Source organism: Denticeps clupeoides, chromosome 16, assembly GCF_900700375.1.
Source record: "Denticeps clupeoides chromosome 16, fDenClu1.1, whole genome shotgun sequence".
Classification (NCBI taxonomy): domain Eukaryota; kingdom Metazoa; phylum Chordata; class Actinopteri; order Clupeiformes; family Denticipitidae; genus Denticeps; species Denticeps clupeoides.
The window spans coordinates 4999079-5020652 of NC_041722.1; the positions used below are offsets into that span (position 1 = coordinate 4999079).

The following is a 21574-nucleotide window of genomic DNA, read 5'->3' on the forward strand; positions in this document are numbered from 1 at the left end:
CTCCATCAGTTGGGGGGTGAGGTAAGACAGGTTGCGTTCTCACATGACTGCAGCGAGGAACTGTGGGAAGGATCTGTCACTCTCAGCTTGCGTCCCCCAACATTCCTCCTATTTTCTTTCTTTCTTTCTTTCTTTCTTTGAGTGATGCAGGTTTAGCATCCTTGAGTTGGCCATGAGAGCCATGTTTGGATGAACGTCTAGTGGGAAGCTACTGATCATTGTGTTCTACTGTGAGGGAGACAAAAAATTAGTTTGTTCTTCCTTGTATATGAAATAGCAGAGTTACAGACTAAAAAACACAATGGCATCCAGGGTTAAAGCGTTAGAGCAACCTATGTGTAGAACACCGAATATATTTTTTATTCATTTATTTAGTAATTTTCCTTAAAACACATCTGAACAGGTGGTCCAATGATTTTTTAAATTAGTTTTTGTGATCCTCATTAATTTACTTTACAATCCACAATCTATTTCAGATGGAAACCATGCGAACTATCAATATCAAATGATGATAATTCTGTTGATCTTGTAGGTATATTGTGCACAGTTTTCTGACCAAAATTATCGCTTTGGGGTTTGCTCAGTGGCAGCCTGGCGGATCAGGATTCGAACCGGCAACCTTCTGATTACAGGGCCGCTTCCTTAACCTCTAGGCCCTGAGACTACACTCCAATCATAATAGAAATGTAGCCTCACATGACATAATTTCTATGATTTGACTGTAGAAAGCGCCGTTGGTTGGAAAGCTCACGCCGGAATGTAGGCCAGTCTTGTCACACTTGAATGTCAGTCGAAGACGTTCAGACGTTGAGCGGGTCGCCATCACGGCCATGTTGTTCATGGCAGCTACAGGAGGCAGCGAGTAGCCCCTTCAGAAGATGGAGACCCCTGTGTTTTGAGTACCCAAATGATGATTAATAAGAGGATGTAGAGTGAAGGAGTTTTTTGCCTCAGCCAGAGCTGATGAGACGCCGCAGTCGACTCATCAGTGGGCCACGCGCTCCCAGGGACGAGCGTCATCAAATTAAAGAGCCGCATCACTCATACCTGCAGCCGGCCCCAAACCAGCTGTACAAAAGCTGCTCGCCGCGGTGCTTCCGCGTCCCAACTTCCACACAAATTAAAACGAAAATAAACCGAGAACATCGGAATATTTTTATTCGTTCTTCGTACCTGCATCACTGTACCAAAACAAGTCTTTTTAAGATGATGAAAGCCCCTTTGAGTCAAACTCAAAAACCTAAAAAAAAAAAAAAGAAAAAAATCTCTTTTGTACTGCAGCTGTACATTTTAATGCGCTCCCAGAAGCCTTTTTCGCTCCACCCCTCCCCGCCGAGCACCCTCTGCCTCTCCCGTGTACCTCGCCTCGCGCGCCGTGGCTATACGTCTAATCCTCCCCTCGCCTACCTGTGGAAAGTTTGCATTAGTTGTGCGGAGAGTGGCATCAAAGCGTTGCGCTCAGCTTGCAGCTGCCAAGCCTCCCGTCCCCTGTTAGCAGACATCCAGCTGTCAGGCTCTGAGAGGAGGAAGAGAGGGAGGAAATCTCTCACCAGCCATATGGTACCCAGCTCCGCCGGAGCCTCGCCGCTCCGTGGGCAAATGGCAAACCCGCACATCTCATCAGCGCCGCTAATATCGCCCCTCTTCTTCTCGCTTTTTGCCCTCGTCCATCCGCCCGCTGGTCCGCGTCATTAAAAAGAAAAGAGGGGGCCGCTCGCACGAATCAGTCCATCAAGTTTTAACGAGGGCACCGGTTAACTGTGTGTTTTTACTAAAACATGGGACCGGTGCCATTCCACTGTGCCTGGCTAGACTTTCATGTCTTGATGAGCGAGCAAAGTACAGTAATAGTCACTTTTTTTCTAAATTGTTTTAAATGAAACAAATGTAAGCCAACCTCGCTGTTTTATTCCAACCAATATGATACGTCCTGGCTTTGTGACGTGGAACTCGTGTAGTAGGCGTGGACCTCATCACATACACTATCAATAAAAAGTTTCTGGTCATTTAGAAATGTGACTGTTTTCCATTATTCTTAGTAATAATAGTTGCGTTTTACGTTTTACTTTTGTCAGACTCCTCCATTTGCAACCAGACCTCTGGCATTCTATATGTCAGTTCTAATAATCAGTGAGGCTTTTAAAGTGACAAACTTGCATTAGTCAATGCTGCCTTCCATTGGAGATTAATTGTTGCTGATAATGGCCCTCTCAATATTTATGCAGATATTGCATTCATTAACCGCCATTTCCAGCTATCACAGTCATTTACAACATTAACAATGTCTGGAAAGGGTTTTTTGATCACAACCAAGGACATTTCTAAATGACCCTAAACTTTTGAAAGCTTGTGCATCCGACCCCACAGAGACGGGCCCCTGTATTCAGCCCAGTTAGCAGGATGCTACACCCCGCCCGCTTTAATCCAGAAAGGTCTGTGCTAACAGAGTATCCTGCTCAGGATAAGCGCTGCCTTATGGCACTCCAAGCCCTGGCGAATCAGTGGAATTACCGCTACATTGGCGCGCAAATCTCAATACGCTGTCAAGCCCTCGCGTCTACGGATCCCATCTCTCTTTTTCAAACACTGTCGCTCTGTGGGACCCGGCGCGTGCCGTGATTGGTCGGGGAAGGTGTGTGTTTGTATTTTTTGGGGTGCCTTGTTGCATGTTGCACAGTCGGGGCCGATTGGAAAGGAGCAGAAAATGGGAAGGAAAAAAAAAAAAAATGTTAGCACACACAAATCTTTCCTGAACCCAACCTGAAGCGGTGGCCATTAGGAAAGGGAGCGGAGGAGATTAATACGGTGGCTACAGCGTTTTGGAGGGACGGTAACGTTAATGGCCCCACTGGGTTTTTAATGAGTGTTGTGCCCCAAACAAAATGAGCTAATTAGTGTTATCATCCATATATCAGGCCATACACATAGACACACACACACACGCACAAACAGAGATACACACACCGCTCTCGCGCAGTATCGCAGATCGTCTCTGGCAACAGAAGAACTGATCCGGCCCTTATCACGGCCAGGCAGAGTGGAGGAGACGCCAGAGAAAGGCGTCTGCTGCACACTGTACTTTGAACCGCCCCAGTGTATTGACACAAAGTGATTGATTCCAGCATGTCCGATTAGCTGTGATCTGTGGGTACCTCTGTGAACCGGGCATTGCTCACATTCTCTGCCTCAGATGCTCCATCAATGATACTGCCCTGGTGTCATTTATTTAGACACTGCCGGAACTGGCCGGGGGGTTTGTTGCTGTGTTGTATACAAAAAGCATTTTTTTTTTTTTGTATACAATGCATTCGATGGTCATTAAAGCTACCGTTCGAAGCATTTTTAAGAATTCTGAGGTCTCTATGAAAAGCACTATGTTTCTTATAAAGCAGCATCCAATACTCCACTAATTGGCATTCAAATAGGGAACCCATCAGCAATTAAAGCTTGCCATTTCTCAGCATTGCATTAGTGAATCTGCTGAAGAAAATGTTGATACTGCATTGGCCTTTAAACAGGATGAAATCTGAAATCTGTTCTGTCTTGTTTTGAAACAGTTGATATATAAGAATAGAGACCGTAATGCTTTTTGGGAGAATTAACATGAAAAGTCGAAGGCTGTGATAGTTGCAGAGCATGGGGAGCATGGGGAGTGTTTGATAATGTCACATGAAATATGTGTTCAGGATTTATAGAAATAATTACAATCAGTCAATACTGCTTGCTGGTTATATGTGTCTTGGAGGGGAGAAAACTACCCACCCAGCCATCCAGATTCTGAACCTTAATGATGTTTTTTCCATTTGAATAAAAACAAGTGATGTGATAATGATCATTGACAGCTGTCAAGCACCTTACTTCCTTTCTCTTCAAGTGAAAGTGTGACACATTGTACATGGTATGAAGTGAAGTGATGGTCACATGTGATACACAGCAGCACAGCACACGGTGAAATTTGGGATTTGAACCGGCAACCCCCAACTTCTGATTATGGGGCCACTTCCTTAACCGCTAGGCCACCACTGCCCCATGTACAGTGTCCTCTGCATTTAACCCATCACCTGGGTGAGCAGTGGGCAGCCATGAAAGGCGTCCGGGGAGCAGTGTGCGGGGACGGTACCTTGATCAAAGAGACCTCAGTGGCACTTTGGTGGTTTGGGATTTGAACCTGCAACCTTCTGGTTATGAGTCTGCTCCTTCACCCTCTGGACCACACGTTTCTTTGCATTTCTTTCTGTGTTCTTTGCTCTTAATAACAGTTGTCAGTGGACACCACAAATGAGATGTCAGTTGTGGACAACAACTACTATCAAACCAAATATACAGATAGATGGGCATAACTTTAATTAAATAATTCCAGTCAATTCTAATGAATACAAACATCCCCAGCCCCCCAAGTCTTATGTAGGACATTTTCAGCTCAACAAATCATGAATTCAGTTTTTATTCTGGTGACTGTTTACCGTTACTGAATTTAGTTCTGCCCACTTATTTTTCATACATTTTTTTGCTCTGATAGTACTAAAAAGGTGTCAGCTCTTTCCTTTTAGCAACATGGATATATAATGACTTTCTCAGCGCATTATTCTCTCCCCTGCCTGTATGCCGCTTTGGCCTCAGGAGCCTTAAAGCTGTGCCCTGTTTCCAATAGTGCCGATTATGTGCAGTGGTCTTAAAAAGAGGATAACGACTCCGCCGGCAGCTTTCACAGGCAGGCAGAGCACCAACAATATCCCAGCATTTGGACTGGAGGCTTGTTACCTGCGTGTAAGCCCGTGTTTGTCACGCCACTGCCTCTGGGCTGCTCCCGCTCAGTGACCTCCACTTTATTTCGCTGGCACTAAGCCTATTATAAAATCAATAAACAATTGTGCCGGGCCCCCCCCTCTCCTTTAAATCTTTTTTTCTCCTGTGGACACTGCCTGCAGTCGGAAGGGCGAAAGCGGGGCAGACGTGCGGCCGACCGCAGGTAAAAAACCGAGCGCGACCTCGCCGACAGGAGACCCCATTTAGCCAGTGAGCAACACGTTTGATGTCATTATGGGGCGGTGGTGGCCTAGCGGTTAAGGAAGCGGCACCGTAATCGAAAGGTTGTCGTTTCAAATCAAGGTACCACTGAGGTGCCACTGAGAAAAGCACCGTCCCCACACACTGCTCCCCGGGCGCCTGTCATGGCTGCTCACTGCTCACCAAGGGTGACGGTTAAAAGCAGAGGACACATTTCGTTGTGTTACCGTGTTACCATTGTGTTTCACAATGACAATCACTCCACTTTCTTTCTTCCTTTTCTTCTTCTTTATCCAATCGGGCCAGTGGAAAGTCACCGCTATGGTGACCTGTGCCTAACCTCCAGACCCCACAACTCGAACTGGAGTGCCTCTCGGTCGATGTTCCCTGCGGAACAGCTGTCGGGCGATGACTTGTGTTTAAAAGCAGTAGGAGATTTCCGTCAAATCTAATATTGATGACCAGTGTGTTCTTGCTGGGCTTTAATCTAGTCTTTTGGAGAGAAATTGGAAAACAGTGGAAAGTAAGTTCAATCTGATTGCCCCTAACTGCTGTACATTAGCCGACCTCTTCCAAGTTGCATTCCCTCTCCCGTCCCGCATTCCATCATACTGTAGATTGGCTGCGGGCAAAGTTATGGAATGATAGAAGCCTTTTTAATTGTCACATTCTCAAAATGTAATAAGCCTCCCGATAAAAATCAACAAACAGCAACTTTGACAGCTGATTCGTACATTGTGCATCGAAAAATAAGAACCATTTACAGATTTTAATTTCCACTGTCAGTTTAAACTAATGTGTCAAGCACAGCAGTGGGGATGACAATGTAAACCTCTTTTATTTCTCCAGCTTGAAAGAACTTTGAAATGAAAATGCCTGCAACAAGGCTACATTCACGTTGTTTTTCTCCCTCTTTTCATTTTTTTTTTTCCTTTCTTTTTCTCTCTCGTTTTTTTTTTTTCTTAGGTCTCCTTCGAGTGCTCGTAATTATGGGTAATCATAAACAACTGAGCTTCTGCTAATGAGACTGTGTTGTATGTTGGGTTCATAGGGAGCTCTCTCTTCAGTGGCACCAGTGTGGGTAGAAAAAGAAGCTCTTTGTTCTATGTGTTGGTCGCTACTTTTTGTTTTTTTGGGTTTTTTCCGCCAATTTGAAATCGTGCCTTTACAGTATGTTCACATTTTCTCCCCCTCCCTCTCGAATCCTGTCTCCTCGTCGCTGCCGTACAGTACAGTGTGTTAGCCAGCAGATTTCTCCAAGCTGTCGAGACCTCCGTGCCGAGCTCACCCTTGCCTGCCGCTTGGCCGCGGTTCCTCGGTGGGGCCGACTGGGATGATCCCTGCAGCCCTGGCCAGGTCAGGCGGTGAGGGTCCAAACCAGCAGTCCCGCACAGGCCTACTGCGACGGCAGGCGTCTGTTTTATTCCCATGACAAACTGCCGTCACTGTGTCGCTCAGGCCTGTCAAAATAGGGCCGAGGCACAATTACCGTGGAAAAAGGTATGAAGGGTCCGCCAGCGAGTGGCTTCTGTTTCATCCATCACCCGCTCTGCCTCTTATCTGTGTCTGTGTCGCTATCGCTTTCTCCCGCTGGTTAAACGGTGTGGAAGTGCGGTCGGAATCTGATGTCATCTCTGCCAAGCGCGCCGGAGGGTCAGGGACGTCCGCGGTGCGTCAGGGGCCTAGCCTTGTTTAAGTGGCCCGCGCCCGCGCCCCCCCTTTTCACCCCTCAGTCGCACTGCCGTTCCCATATTTCCGCTGGGAGAAACATTGACCTCATTTGTGAGGACAATAACCCCCTTGACTTTGGGGATTAAGACGTGAAACCTTTGTGGATTAATTAGGTTTGGAGTTGAATTCATTTTGCTGCTCCAGAATGCGGAGGAAAAAAAAAAAAAAAAAAAAAAAAAATCTGTAAGTTCAACTGTTCACATGGGCCTTAACATGTGAGGGATGGAGGGGTCGGGGGTGAAGTGCAGGTCTTCTGAACATCCGCGTGGCACGTCGCGTGTAATGGAGGCGCCCACGAAGCCACGCCGCCGCGAGAGTCGCATTGTTTCAGTTGTCTTGGTAACAAAAGCCCCGTGTTTGTTTTTGCGAGATCTAGCACAATCGCAATTTAGCCGGTTAACACCTATTGTTTTTGTTAAGAGCATATGTTATTTGAGTTTTACTTTCCTGCGAAAAAGAGCTGTTAACACCATGTGTTTACAAAACAGCAAATGTGCCTAAATCAAGTACGGGGACAAAAGAACGGTGCAAAGACCTGCATCTGTGCAATTTCATTTCTTTACATGTTCCACTGCCGCACGCAGACTTCATTAAACTCTCACATTTATAATTGTGCAAGCTGCAGGCACCAAACAGCTTCCCAAGACCATTACGGCAGTACTGTGGCGCTCCGCTTCTTCTTCTTCTTCTTCTTCTTTTTTTTTTTTTTTTTTTGTAGAAATCTGCCACATGTGGTAGGGGAAGCAGTCTGTATCGCTCCAGTCTTTAATATGAGCCGAATTCCTTCATATCTGCAACGCAACATCAAAACAATAGGATCCAATAAAGAAGATATCACAGCGAGGAACACACTGGTTAGGGGTAATCCTATAAATGTTCCACTCAAAACCCCTTAGGTTTGCTAGCTGTCGGGACACGAGCGCACAGTAGCGAGGCCAGCGTGTTAAATCGTGCGCCGTACCTTTAAATGTCACACAGCTAACCTTTCTTTTGTCACAGGCTCTCTGCAAGTGACAGAGCGGTGCAGCTGCTGCTTAATCTGACTGTACTTGTTGGTAAATTTCAGCGAAGACGGGAGGCTGATGGATGTGTCCTACATTCTGGCCACTGTTTTCAACCACAACCACAAGTCACAAGCAGCTGGGAGTTGCTGAATTATTGAAGCAAATTTGCTTTAATCGTGATCAAATCACTTGAAACTTTTTTTTTTTCTGCTTTCACAGAACAGTTGTAGAAGGAAAAAAACTACTGTAGTAATATTCATTGATTTATTAATAATAATTATAATAGATAGTGCAAATGATTGTTATAATAAGCAACATAGTTCATTGAGGCATTATGGTTGCCTAGCAGCATAAAAGCAAATTAAGTCAAATAATTGAGTGCTATTTAGACACAGACAGCACTTATCGAGACATTTAAGAGTGGCTAATCGAGTTCTAGAACCAAACCTAACTTTTAGAAAAGAGACATTTCTCATTTTGAGGAGTGAAGATTCGGGTCTGGACATCAGCCCACCAGGTCTTAGGGTGGTAGTAGCCTAGTGGGTAACACACTCGCCTATGAACCAGAAGACCCAGGTTCAAATCCCTGAGCAAGACACTTAACCCTAAGTTGCTCCAGGGGGGGACTGTCCCCGTAATGCCCTGTAAGGGCGTCTTGTAAATGCTGTAAATGTAAATGTAGGTCTTCAGTATTATTAATGCTGTGACTCCATGTGTAGAAAAAAGTTTCTCGTGCTCTTTCAGTCATTCTTAGAATTTGATGAATCCTTGCACTGTCATTTTTTTTTTCATATTACCATGAATGTGTGCTCACCTGTGTTATCACCAATCAAATTGTAGGTGTTTTCCTGGTTGTCCAAATGGTGGTGCTGTGGTTAGTGGCGTGCCCTCTAACCTCCAAGGTTGTGAGTTCGAATCCTGACTTGAACGTTGTGTGTGCAGAGTTTGCATGTTCACCCCGCATGTTGGCACAGGTTTCCTCCAGGTTCTCTTGTGTCCTCCCTGGGTAACAGGACAAAGCGGTAGTGATTAAGGATAGTGTGAGTGTTTTAGAGAGAGAGAGAGAGAGAGAGAGAGGGTTTTCCCGGTTTGGACAAAAAAAGACCAACAAAGACTCCATTAGCGAGAGGCGGGAGCACCACCAGCCAAAAGCGGAGCAGACCAGCAGGGCCTTGGCCATGTCAGAAATGTTGCCGGGTTCCCTCTGGACGGCACAGGTTTAGCCGACGCTTTCCAGGGAGCTCAGCGCCTCCCCTGCGTGTCTAAAATGGGGGGGCTAAGTCGCGGCTGAGCCGCGGGAGCCCCTCGCGGGGACGGATCGCCCAAATGCCACCTCTCCTGGCACGGCCAGCAGGTGAGGTGTAATCATGCCGGCGAAGCACTCCCACTGCCAGGAACAGGTATTTCCTATTAGACACAGAGATGAGGTTTCAGAGGGGGACGCGAAATCACGTTTTCCCCCGTTTTTCCCCCATGTCTCTGTCTCCTTCTTCGCTTCCTTCTCCGTCTCTCAGACACTGATCCCCTGCCTCACATCCCATGCATCTTTTGTTGGTCCTTGTGAAACTGGGGATTTGACTTTTTTTTTTCTTCCTGTTTCTCCTGTGAGGAACTCTGAGGGAGGGAGGGGGGTAAAAAAGAAACAACTTGAACTTCGGAGAGAAAAAGTTTTTGGAGGACATTTCTGGATTATGTTCACGAGACACAAGCTGCTCACAGTCTGAACGTGGCACCATGTCAATAATGTTCTATTTCCATAAAGTTTATTTTTACACCCCGGGAGGCAGAATGGATTTAGCCAGGAGAGAAGGAGGGAAAAGAAGAGTTTTGGAGAAAGTCATGAAGCCCGAGTTTAGTATCGAGTTCCTGCGACAGCCAGCGTCGGCGTGAAGCGTCGTTAGTTTTCATTCTTTCTTTCGAATGTGACTCTAGCCGGCAGCGTGGCGTCCCTTAACCTTGGCTGGTTGGCTCCAGATTTGCACGCTGCACCGCCGAACAGTGCCGGCATCGTATCTCATGCTTACTGTAGCGCTAAGCGTAACATCTGATGCCTCTCTGGAAATTGCGGCGCGTTGGACAGGTGAGACGCGGCAGCGAGCGACACTTTCCGAAGCGCGCGTTCGCACCGTGTCATCGTTCTCCATCTGTAAGCCTTCAGAAACGCTCCTTCAAGCCGCGTCTGCTTCACACACTCCTATAAGCACCAATATGGTCGGAGCTGCTATTCCGGCGTATGCGAAATCGGATTGACTTTCGGAAAAGTCAGAGAGATCCCGCTTGATTAAGGAAAACCTGGAGCGGTGTCACAGCTGATTATCTCGCCGATAAGTGACTGAGATTAATGTACCCTTCATATGTCTGATGTAAACATATTTCACGCGCGACACAGAACCGGCGCCGCTCCATTGTATCAGTTGGCTAATTTATTCGCTCATTTCGCATATAGAACGCGGGCCGGAAGACGGAACAGGTGCTGTCAGAACGGAGCCGGAGCTCGGAGGCGGCCTGGAAGTTTGGAGCGGAATCTGATTATGTTCTCGGCGGTGTTAATGCAGCCCCGATGTGGAGAGCGGACGGCTGAAGGCTGGAAGGCGTCCAGCTGCATTTGTCGCCGTTTACACATCTGTCCGTCGACACCCATGTGAACCGAGTTGGGATTTTGATTCCACCCTTTCGTTAAACACGCTTGCACGCCCGTTGGGCTTTTTTTGGGGAGTCTTGGCCGAGACAGACGGGCTCCCACTGCATTTCCGGGCGAGGTCCAGGGAGCTTGACAAGCTTATATATTTAATTAACTCCCAACCCCCCCCCGTTGTCACTTTTCTTGTCTCTGGAAACAAATGTTTCCAAAAAAATGACCACATTAGCACATTATGTTGGTGTAGCGTGTAGTGGCCTGGTGTCTTCCCTTCCTCCTCCTTGCCGGCTGGTGGCCCGCTGATGGAAATAGCCTGTAGCCCCGGCCCCGTCGCAGCCAGTCGAAGTCGGTACAGTGTGTTTATCTGCCGTATTCATCACGCCCTGTTTATCTGTCTTTAACACAGTCCCTAATGGAGATTACTCCAGCCTCCAAATGAGCTCCAAATGAACATCGCCAGAGCAGTGCGACTCATTTTCTTTAATAATGTCAGATATTAACCATCAGCCAATTTCTTTTTCAGATTTTTTTCCACCCCCCCCGTCCTTTTTTTCATCTTTGTTATGTTCATGTTTTTACATTAGCCAATGCTTGTCCCATATTAGACTGGATTTATACTCTGCTGTGTAGTCAGCTCGACCGGCTTCATTGCTTTTTAGCTGTCATGACCTGAATTTTGATTTGCTAGTATTTAGAATTTGTGTATAGCCTCTATGAAATAAGTTTCTTAATTAGACACAGTTGTACGTGAGATACAGTTCAAATCATAATGCTATGCCTTTAGTTCGGGGAGGAAATGAGAGGTTTGCTGTAATTATGATACTTTTGATGCACATGATGCACTTTGTCCACTTTGAAACATATGCTGTACAAGTTATGTTTAAAGTTACTGATCTGGTGGAAATGTTAATATTGTAATATTTTATGCACTACTATATATCATGTTGGCTGACCTTTGGAAGATATTCATTTTACTTAATGCAAGTGCTTCTTTGCTTTCTTTCACTATAATATACGTTGAAACAGGAGTAATGCTGAATTGTGATCATACTTAAATTGAAATTCATTTGCATAACAGGCCATAGCTAATAGGGACATACATTATGCACTCATAGAAATCTCCAAGAAAACCGTGTTTGTTTGCATGCTTTAGAGCACTGTGCTTTTTAGGGACGCAACTGTCACGGAATTTGTCTGTGCCCGTTCCCACCCCGCCGCACAGAGATGGATGGCCGCGTCTTAATCGTGTTAGACATATTGTTTTAAAATACCAGCGCCCAGCTGGTGGATCCTGGTGCTCTTCTGTTGAGGAGATCAGGCCTCTTTAGCTTCCACCTTCCTCTCTCTCTCCCCTTCTGTTTCTCTCCCTCCTCTATCTCCTTCTCCTGCCCGCTCTACCAATCTGTTTGTTTCCAAAGCCCAGGGAATTGGCCCAAATCCTAGGTATCACATATCTGACCATATTTCAAGCCGAAATTAAGCATGTAAAAACCCCTTTCCCTTTAAAGGTCAGACATTAGTGCTGGTAAAAATTGATCTGTGGATTTATGAATTTAGCCCCTGTGTTGGAGCTCCTTTGTAATGGGAAGATTCAGCGGGGGAAGCTTAACGTGGCATTGTTTTGCTTTGACAACGTAGCCACGAGAGCCACTGCAGCTGTTCCCCCCGCTCACAATGGCAGATTAATTAACACAATCATGGGCTTCTGGCTGGCGCTCAACACACAGGTCTGCTCAGGGATAGATAGGTAAATCCTATACATGCCTTTCCAGACAGAGAATATTCTTCTGATGGGGTTCACCACTAGATATATTTTGGTTGGTGACTGGTCAGCTCCCTTCAAAAAAAAAAAAAAAAAAAAAATTAAATCAAAATGAGACACTTTGGCTAATTGGACCAAAGTATTTGTGGGAAATGTTGTCTATTTCGGACTGCCACTTCCTCTTTCTTTTCCCCTCCCTCCACTCCTCCTCTGGAGCTGCCATGGCCATTAGTCGGGTTTCCTAATTAAGATTCCGCTGGCCGATTCGTCTCTCTTTCTTAGTTAGTTCCCTGACATTTTAAACTGTCTATTATTCCGCCCGGCTTTCAGGTGCAATGCTGTGTAAATGGCAAGTCAAAAAATTATGTATCTTTTTTTCATACAGTTATCCATCAAGGACTATTAGAGAGCGAGCGGTCCGGGGGCTTAAATCATTACCGAATGCTGTGATCTTTCCCAATAGATCTTATCACTCACGTCCACTGTCATTCTATTACCGCACTTGGCCCGATATTTTTTCCCTTTGCATTTTTATTTTATTATTTTGTTCCCGTCAGACTGCATCGGGCCCGAGCGCGGCCGCGGTTTGTCAATATTTTAACCTTGCTCCGTGCTCTCTGTTGATATAATGATCACTTAACAGTCAAGAGTAAGGAAGGGAGGAAATTAGGGTGGCGACGTCGGCAGCAACAACAGCAAAGCAATTATGTTTCCTTCAGCCCGGGCGTTCTCGCGTTAATGAAATCCCTTATCGTTATGGAGACGGAGGGAAGGTGGGACAGGTGCGAGAAATGTGTGTAGTTTATCTTATTCCAGGGAAAGACAAAAAAAAAAAAAACACAAACGCGCACAAAATGGATGGATGGGATATATAGACGTCACGGCAACAAGTTTTCTGACGCTGCTGCAGACGATGTGTTTCTCGGCTCCATTTCTCGCTTTTGATTGGCAGCGGAGGCTAATTCTGTTTTCAGGTGTACAAACGCCATGTTCCATCAGACCTCTTTTCCATTTTGTTCTGTGTGCGTCCTCAGATGGAAATAAATGTAAGCAATAAGGTGCAGGGAGGGAGAAGCCAGAGAGGGAAGAATGTGTCTGAATGGGAGAGACGACGTCTTGGCAAATCACACTGGAAGTTTTTAACCTCCCCGCAAGATGCCTGCCCCTTCCTCCCCACGCCAGGCCACGGAGCGCGGCGGCGGCGGACTTCGCCGAGGAGGGGAGTGCGGCGTAATGACGCTAATGCCGGGTGAGATCCTGGCTCCCGCTAAAGGAAGCTATCTGATTGGAAACAGCTCTGGGACGCTGGGAGGTTGGCCCTGGCTCGTTTGATTTAATGACCCATTTCCTCCGCTCGTGCCACAAGCAGTTAACGGCAGTCAAGGTGCCCAGAGGTTCCCCGTTGCGGGAGCGCGCCAGGCCCGGGCTGAGGGGAGAGGTGTTGGATGGCTGCTTGCCTTAGAGTCAGAAATACGACGTAGCCCTGGGGAATCGTTCCCGCGGGGTGAGGTTCATCTTTTCATCTGCTCCCTGGTCTGAAGCCCAACCTTTAAACTTGATCAAGTTCAAATGCCAGTATGTGGTTCTAATGCACACAGTGCAGTACAACGTCCCAGTGTTTATTAGGTTGACATCCCGGCATACTACAGACTACGGTCAATATACTGTCTGTACGTTCTATTTCAATATTAAACTTACAACTACGTAAGGAAGCGGCCCCGTAATCAGAAGGTTGCCGGTTCGATTCACGATCCGCCGAGGTGCCACTGAGCAAAGCACCGTCCCCACACACTGCTCTCCGGGCGCCTGCCATCGCTGCCCACTGCTCACTCAGGGTGATGGGTTAAATGAAGAGGACAAATTTTACTGTGTGCACCGTGTGCCATGCTGCTGTGTATCACATGTGACAATCACTTCACTTTCTTTCTTTCTTTCTTTCTTTCTTTCTTTCTTTCTTTCTTCTAAATGGCAGTTTTGTATTTGGGGTGTGGGGTCTGTAGAATAAAAAAAAAGAATCTGCATTTGGTGAAAGGGCGGAAGAGGCGACGCACTTGGCCCTCTCCTCCCCACATCTCAGGGCCTAAGAGAGGCCTAATGGAGCGCAGCTTAAACGGGCTCAGACGAATCAAGCTAACGATCAATTATTAATACTCACAATCTTTGGCCTTGATGTCCCTGTATGCCGATAGATGGCTAGCAATTATGTCACCCTGCACTGCTCTCCGCTCGCCATATAAACATATTTAGAAATATATAAGAGCGAGTTCTTAGCGAGACGAGTTATTGCCCTCTTATTGCAGATATAGAGATCCAGATTAATTTGTAATTAGTCTCGAGATGTTGAGCCTCTGAAGATAAAGGATTCCAACTTCCATTCTCCATTCCGTAAATGCTGATCACTTAAAGCGAACAAATGCGCCACGTCTGATAAAAATAGCTTAAGCCCGAATTATTTTGTTTCGCCCACAAAGGCAGGCACATACATTTTAAATATCTGCGGCTCCGAGCAAATGAGTTTTAAAATAAACTGTTATTGTTTGGTTGTTAACATTTTCCGCACATCAGATCCGTATAGCACGGTCCTGGGTGGTGCTTAAGTGCCAGCGTGGCGACGGCGGCTCACTAACACTGTCTTAAAAAAAAAAAAAAAAAAAGCATAAGGAAAGAGGGGCGGAAGGGAGCCGCAGCCCTCTGCTCCCTCCTGCAACAACGTGATTTAATTTCCAATACGCTGTCATGATGTGCCTTTCTATTGGGCTTAGGTTCACATTAATTTGCTCCAAATGTCAGATATCTCTCCACAGATACGGGTGACGAAAAGGAATAAAGATATAAGGTTCGTTCTGCGAAAAAATACCAGAATAGTTTTAGTCATATAAGTGGGGGGAGTCTATTAATAGTTGAGTCATCAGTGCCGCAATGTTCCGAAATGGCAAATTGTTAGATCCCCAATGGTGATTATTACTCTCTGTCAATGACCTTCATAACAAATTAACATTCTGCCAGTGAAGAGGAGAGGGGAGCACTACTCTCTTTCAGAGGCATATGTGTGCAGGGCGATGCACTGTACAGAAAAGAAGTAAAAATGATTTGAAAAAAGGGACACATATCATCCCATATTTAGTAATCTGACTGCATTCTTTCCCTAATTTTGCTTCACACATGGCTTGGTGCTGATGTACAGACATGACGGGCAGCGTGATTTTATTTCTAATGGCGTGCCTAACCTTGAGGGAGATGGCTGGGAGGGGGGAGATGCGCTGGGTCAGTTTTAGACCCTCCACGGCCAAATGAACAGCTTCCTAAAATGCGCTCTAATCGAGCCGCATGCTCAAGAGACGCTCCTGTGTTTGGGACTGCATGATAAATCTTTTTATTTCATTTTCCGAGACAGTGGACAAGTTCATGTAAGAGTAAAACAGGGAACGTCCTTGGGTCCTGCGATTTATGGGCTCACATGACTGCAGCGCCAGGAGCATTTTCAGGTTCCACTGGAGAACAGGCCTGAAGCTGGAAAGATCTAAAAACATTTTTTTTAATAATATTAGAATAGTTTCTCTTATTATTACTATTATTTGGCATATTTTCTATGATAAATGCTGAAAAGTCTGGCCTCTACCTGGCACAGTGTCTCATATGTGCATCTGTAAGTCTGCTTTATGATTGCCTGTTGTACTTGTTGTTGATTTGGTCTGCTGGAAAATGAATAGGAAATCAATGTCAGGCGAGGGTGTGTTTTTTCTCCATTATAGAGCATTAAAGGTACAGTGCAGAGACTTGTTCGGGGCTGATTGTGATCAGATTGTGTGTTCCGGGGATGGGCGGGAGGAATATATTTATTTATTATTTTTCTGGGCATTAATACCCAGTAAGATTTTTCGGAGTGACGCTGCTGTAGGTGCATTTGTTTATATATTAAGCCCTTAGTGCTATCTGGATATCTCTATTTTTATTTTTTTTCCCCATGCGCCTCTTTAATCTCTCAGTCCACTGAACTCTTTCCCCTTTTCTCCATTACAAATCCACCGAAAACACAGTAACCCTGTGAAGACAAGATCTGCCCAGCCTTCGCTAATGATAAACACTCACTTCCTGCCAAAATGTGCACGCACACCATGAATATTTACCGTGGTTAACAGCAGCCGGTCCGTCCTGAGCACCCCCCTTCCCCTAAAAAAAAAAAAAAAAAGGCTACACTTGGCCCCGGTCCTGCCCTCCAGAGGCCGGGTGTTCCTGCCCTCCCCTCATGTGTGGACCCCCCACCTCCCCATCTCCACTTTGGATCTGAGATCATCCTGCTGCATGATCTCAGCGAGATCTGACTTTTTTTATTTTTATTTTTTTCATTAACTTGTTTATTTTTCTATTTATTTATTTGCATTTATTTATTTATTTACTTATTTACTTACTTATTTTTTTCCGGTGCTCTTTGAAGCCTGAAACAGACTTGAGAAGAGAAAACAAAGATGGGCGCATGCCAGGCACAAACTTATGGCACCATTCCTGTTCCCTGAGCTCGGCAGAGGCATAGCCTTTAAAGAGGGAGAGGCGCACCTTCTGTCACTGGTGGAGGAGGGAGGAGTGGGGTGGGGAGAGAGAAGGAGGGAGGGAGGGAGGGAGACAGAGATGGAGGAGGGTGGGGTGTACCTCGGTCAGAAACGCTGTCGCCGTCGACCTTTCGCGAATATGTCACACTGATCTGTATGGGCGAGCCATCCCTGTATATTTCAGCCATTAATGCAGTTGTTGAATGCTGGTGATTCATGGGGAACAAACTTAAATTTAGTCCGGGCGCTTTGCTTGCCAACAGAAAGAAAAAAAAAAAAAAGAAAGAAGAAGAAAGAAAAGATGAAGATCTTTAAGATCTGCGAATCAAACAACGCTTGTTAATTCCGCCTGACCTCTCCTCGAGTTTGAAAAGCAGAATAAATGCACGCCGCTGCTCAGCAGACATAAAAAGGACAATCTTCTCCCCTCCTTTTATAATCCCAATTTCAGCGAGCCCGGTGCTAATAAATATAAATGTTTGTGATTAGCATCTCGGCGGCACAGGTGCATGTTTGTTGCGAGGGGAGGCATGTTCATTAATTTTCAGCGATGAAAAGTGCACTGCGCCATAAACACAGCGTCCAAAAAACGCAAGGGCTGATAAATGAACGCACAGATTGTTAATGTACCATTGTATGGCTGAGCCTCGATGAGCTTAAAAAAAAAAAAAAAAAGCAGCTCCTGCCAAATCGAGTGCTTGCTGTGGAGGTACAGCGGCAACCCTCTTTCAAGGTCCAGATTACACAGGCTGGGGCTTTTAAAGAAAACAGAGACTGTTTTTATTTTCCACTTATACATGGAATTGGTGGATTATATAGACAAACCCCCACCTCCGGCCCCCCTGCTGTGGCCCCAGTACCATGTGTTCTGTAATTAGACTTTAATTTCTCTCTCTCTCTCCCTCTCTCTCTCCCTCTCTCTCTCTCTCTCTCTCATTGGAACCAGTATGGTTTACAGTGAGCATGAACTGACCATACTGAGACCGGCATTGGATGCAGGGTCACCCGTTTGGCCTCGCATGTCATACCATAGAATTAAGTCATTAGAAACATTTCAGCCCATCCGTGTAACACTTTTTAATTCTACTTTGTTCACGACTGACACCCACCATTCTTGTTTCATATCTAATCTTGTAACCTGTGAGGGTTTTTTAGGGTCTCACAGATTATGCAGGAAGCCTAAAAGCACCCCAAAACAAACCAGTTTAGTTTTTGATGTTACACGCACACAGAAAAAAGCGTGTAATTTTTGCTGTATGAATGAAACATAAATATATATTTTTTTGCCTTATTAAATGTGCTTGGAGCAAGAAAGCCCTTCTGCAGACAAAGAGAAAATCAGCTCCAAATGGTTGTTTTTCAGTTGCTGCGAAAATGTTTTATTAGGGGACCGCCGAACACCTGCCTTAAAATGTCGTTTCAACATCTCCCGAATGCCATTTTGCTTAATTGACTTGGAAATGGCCCAAATGTATTGCTGAATGCAGTCTAATTAATATTAATAATAAATGCCATTATTAACATCAAAGAACATCTGGTGCCCCTGTTTACCCGCATGCCTTATATGTAACACATTTTGCGGCTGTTTCATCTTGCAGAAAACATAGCGGGGTAAACACTTTCTGAATTTTTATAATTTTATTTTAATTTGCAGCGTTTTCATCATTTCTTTTTTTAAATGTATTTCTTTCCTCGCCGACACGTGGACGCGGCGCGCGGGGCCGCCCAGGAGGACATGGTTTCAGATGCCAGTCTTGCTCGGAGAGCGTTTAAGTGTTTTATTTCTGGGATGGACTTGGTTGCTGTGATACCGTGGAGGGGCTTTGGGTCCCTGGTGTGCACGGGAAAAGAAAAAAGGGGAAAAAACACTGCATCTGTGCTGAGGGGGCCGCATTAATAGTATATCTCTTTTGGTTTCAGCTGCTGTAAATCGAGTGACTAAATAACTTTAATCTAAAATTTCATTAAGTAGTCCTTGTCAGGTAGTAAAAGGCAGGGATAATGCAGTGGTGTTTAATGATAATTGGTGTTTGGTTAATAAATTCTGCGAGTTCCGATTACTTTCTAGCAGTCGCTAGAATGCTAGCCTCAGCAGTGTAACTAAACCTCAAATTGATTAACTCGCCTGAACCAGCCCCGTTCACAAAGATGGCACCCGTCCAAATCAAAAAAAGAGCGAGCAGAGCATCAGCCGGATGGTGTTGTGTTGCTCCGGCGTAAGGAAATCAAGTCCCCCCGGGTGCATTTTTAAAAGCTTAATGCCTTTCAAATGATGTCATCACATTTTACCTCTCTCTCGCTCGCCCCCTTGCTCGCTCTCTGTTCCTTTTTTATTTTGATACAGATTTTATTATCTTTTTTTATTGTTTCCGGCACATTTTCTCCCTTTTTCTCTTTGGGTGCTACAGAGGAACAGGGGTCAATGGCGTTGACACATAATTCTAATGGAGAGGGGAGACATCTTGTGGTTTTTTTATTATATTTATTTATTTATTTATTTTCCTGAAAGTGATATCACTGTAATCAAAACCACAAGAACAATTTAGCCTGGAAGTGTGACTGTAAGAGCACCATTAAAGGAGAAAGTTTTTATATATATATATATATACAATATTTCTTTGTTTGATGATGATGATGATGATGTTTTTTTCATTAATGGAAACAGGGTGTGGTCTGCCTGGAGATGCTCAGAATTCAGTATATGGCAACGCATAAACACACAACATAACACACAACCTCTAGCACACTCGGGCCAACACAGATAAGCACATGCTGTGCAGCCGAGTACACAGGTTGTGTGTGGTGTGAGTGCAGAAGAGCGAGTGTGTGTGTGTGTGTGTGTGTGTGTGTGTGTGTGTGTGTGAAGCTCCTGTGGTGATTCCCCCTGGTGGTAGCTGCAGTTTTTATTGTGTCAGTCTGACAGAGCTCTCGGTGTCAGGGCCGTGGCGTGGCAGACAGCAGGCAGGATGACTGATACTCATCCTCCTCCCAGATGGCCTGTACGACTCCACTCCAATCTGATCCCGGCCCTTTGTTCTGGCATGTTCCATTACGTTTGGGTGAGCCCAATAAAGCCAGTCGGCCCAGGAGCTGCTCTCCGATCAGAAAAGCTGAATAATGTATACAGCAGCCAGCCATTATTCCACCCTTATCCACCGTCACAGACAGGAGGAATGGGGAAAAGTCAAACATTCACTGTTAAAATCCTGATAATTATACAAGAGGGGGAAAGAACATATTTTTTGTTCTATTAAAGCATCCCTCCATCCACTATTGTTTAATTAATTACCCATTATGAGCCTGTGATCCAGACAATTTTTTTGAGGGTTTTAAAAAACATCCTGCGCCCAAAAACAACATTTATCTGCGTCTGAAAAGACACCTCGGAGACGTATTGTCTCAGACCCTTACTGTGTAATATATGGAGGCAATAGCTGCCTTGTGACAATCATTTTAATATTGTGTCTCTTACAGATTTTTCCTTTGCATAAAGAAGGGCCAGAGAAATGGAGAATCAATAGGCTGAAGATAGTTATAGGTGGTGGGTTATCGAGATTCTCGGCTTCCCAGACATCCACAGCTAAAAGATGAGGCGTAATATATGGGGTGACCTTCAAATGTCATAAATGTGTTGTGCAATAAACTGTCAATATTTGTGGTTATACGGCTCGGGATGACTTTTACAGTAATTGGAACAGCCGTATTAAAAGCTGGGATCAGTCAGCTGATTAAAGACAGCCGCCTCGTTGGACACCCATCCCTTGCAGTGAATCTGAGTGTGTGTGCGTGTGTGTGTGTATGTCTCATTTTGTGTTCAGAAACAAAGCAAAGTGGATAAATGTATGAGAAATTGCTGTAAGACTGTAATGTAGTGAAAAAGTAGTGAGTGTTGGCATGCTTTACTAGGGGTGTTAATGTGTGTGTTTGTGTGTTCTTACTGCATGATTGTGTGTATGATTGTGAATGTTGCAGATATCATTGGTGTGCATACTTCTGCCTGTGCACATTGTCATTTTTGTGTAGTATGTTTATGTTGTGAACATGCTCGTAAATGTGCATTTTTGTGGTTATATGAGTGTGAACTGCTCCTATTATAACTTGGTATTTACTGTGTGTGTGTGTGTGTGTGTCCATGTGTGTATGAGGTTGTCAGGGTCAGTAAAATGGGGCACACCTTGACTTTCCAAACAGCGCACTGTTAGCAGAACACTCAACAAACGACAAAAAAAAAAAAAAAAAACGCGATAAGTCACAAGAGCAGAGGAGATGCTGACTTCACTCTTTCTTTTTTAAACTTCTTAAATCTCATTTGATTCTTAAAAGAGGCTAGAAAAAGAGGCTAGAAAAAAGGAAAAGACTACTGGAAGAAGGAGGAAAAAAAGCTTTTGATTGTGTCGAATGGTTGCCTAAGTGGGTTGCGCCATTCATGACTCTCCCGCCCCACACACACCGCGTATCATGTGCCGCAGCTGAGGGAAAAGAAATAAAGAAATGCCATTTCCGTCCGCGTTCGTGCCTGAGTGGGTCAGACAGCCACCGCCTTGTGACACAGTCGCGGGCGGAGAGTCCGCGTTGGGCCGGGGTATGTGGGTCAGTTTATCAGGGTGCCGTTGTTGTTGTTGAAGCCATGATGTTACACCGTTGCTGATTTCAGCAAGGCTCATTATTATATTATTATTATATTATTAACGTAGACTATTGGTATATATATGTATTGGCATTAGGGTAACACAATGACGGCAAGGTCGCTGTTATCACCCCCTCACATCTCCGACAAGAGCGGCGTCAACCTGTCAAAACCAGGGCACCACGGCAACACAAGGCCCCGCTGCTGACATCGCACTTTCCTTTTCGGTATTGTTCGTTCCGACACAATCCGCCATAT

The 21574-nt window shown here is 45.2% G+C and overlaps 1 protein-coding gene across 8 annotated transcripts in view; it reads left to right on the forward strand.

Moving 5' to 3' along the window:
* Nucleotides 1-21574, forward strand: part of znf536 (zinc finger protein 536) — a 158489-nt gene that overhangs the window by 82703 nt on the left and 54212 nt on the right. The window lies entirely within an intron of this gene.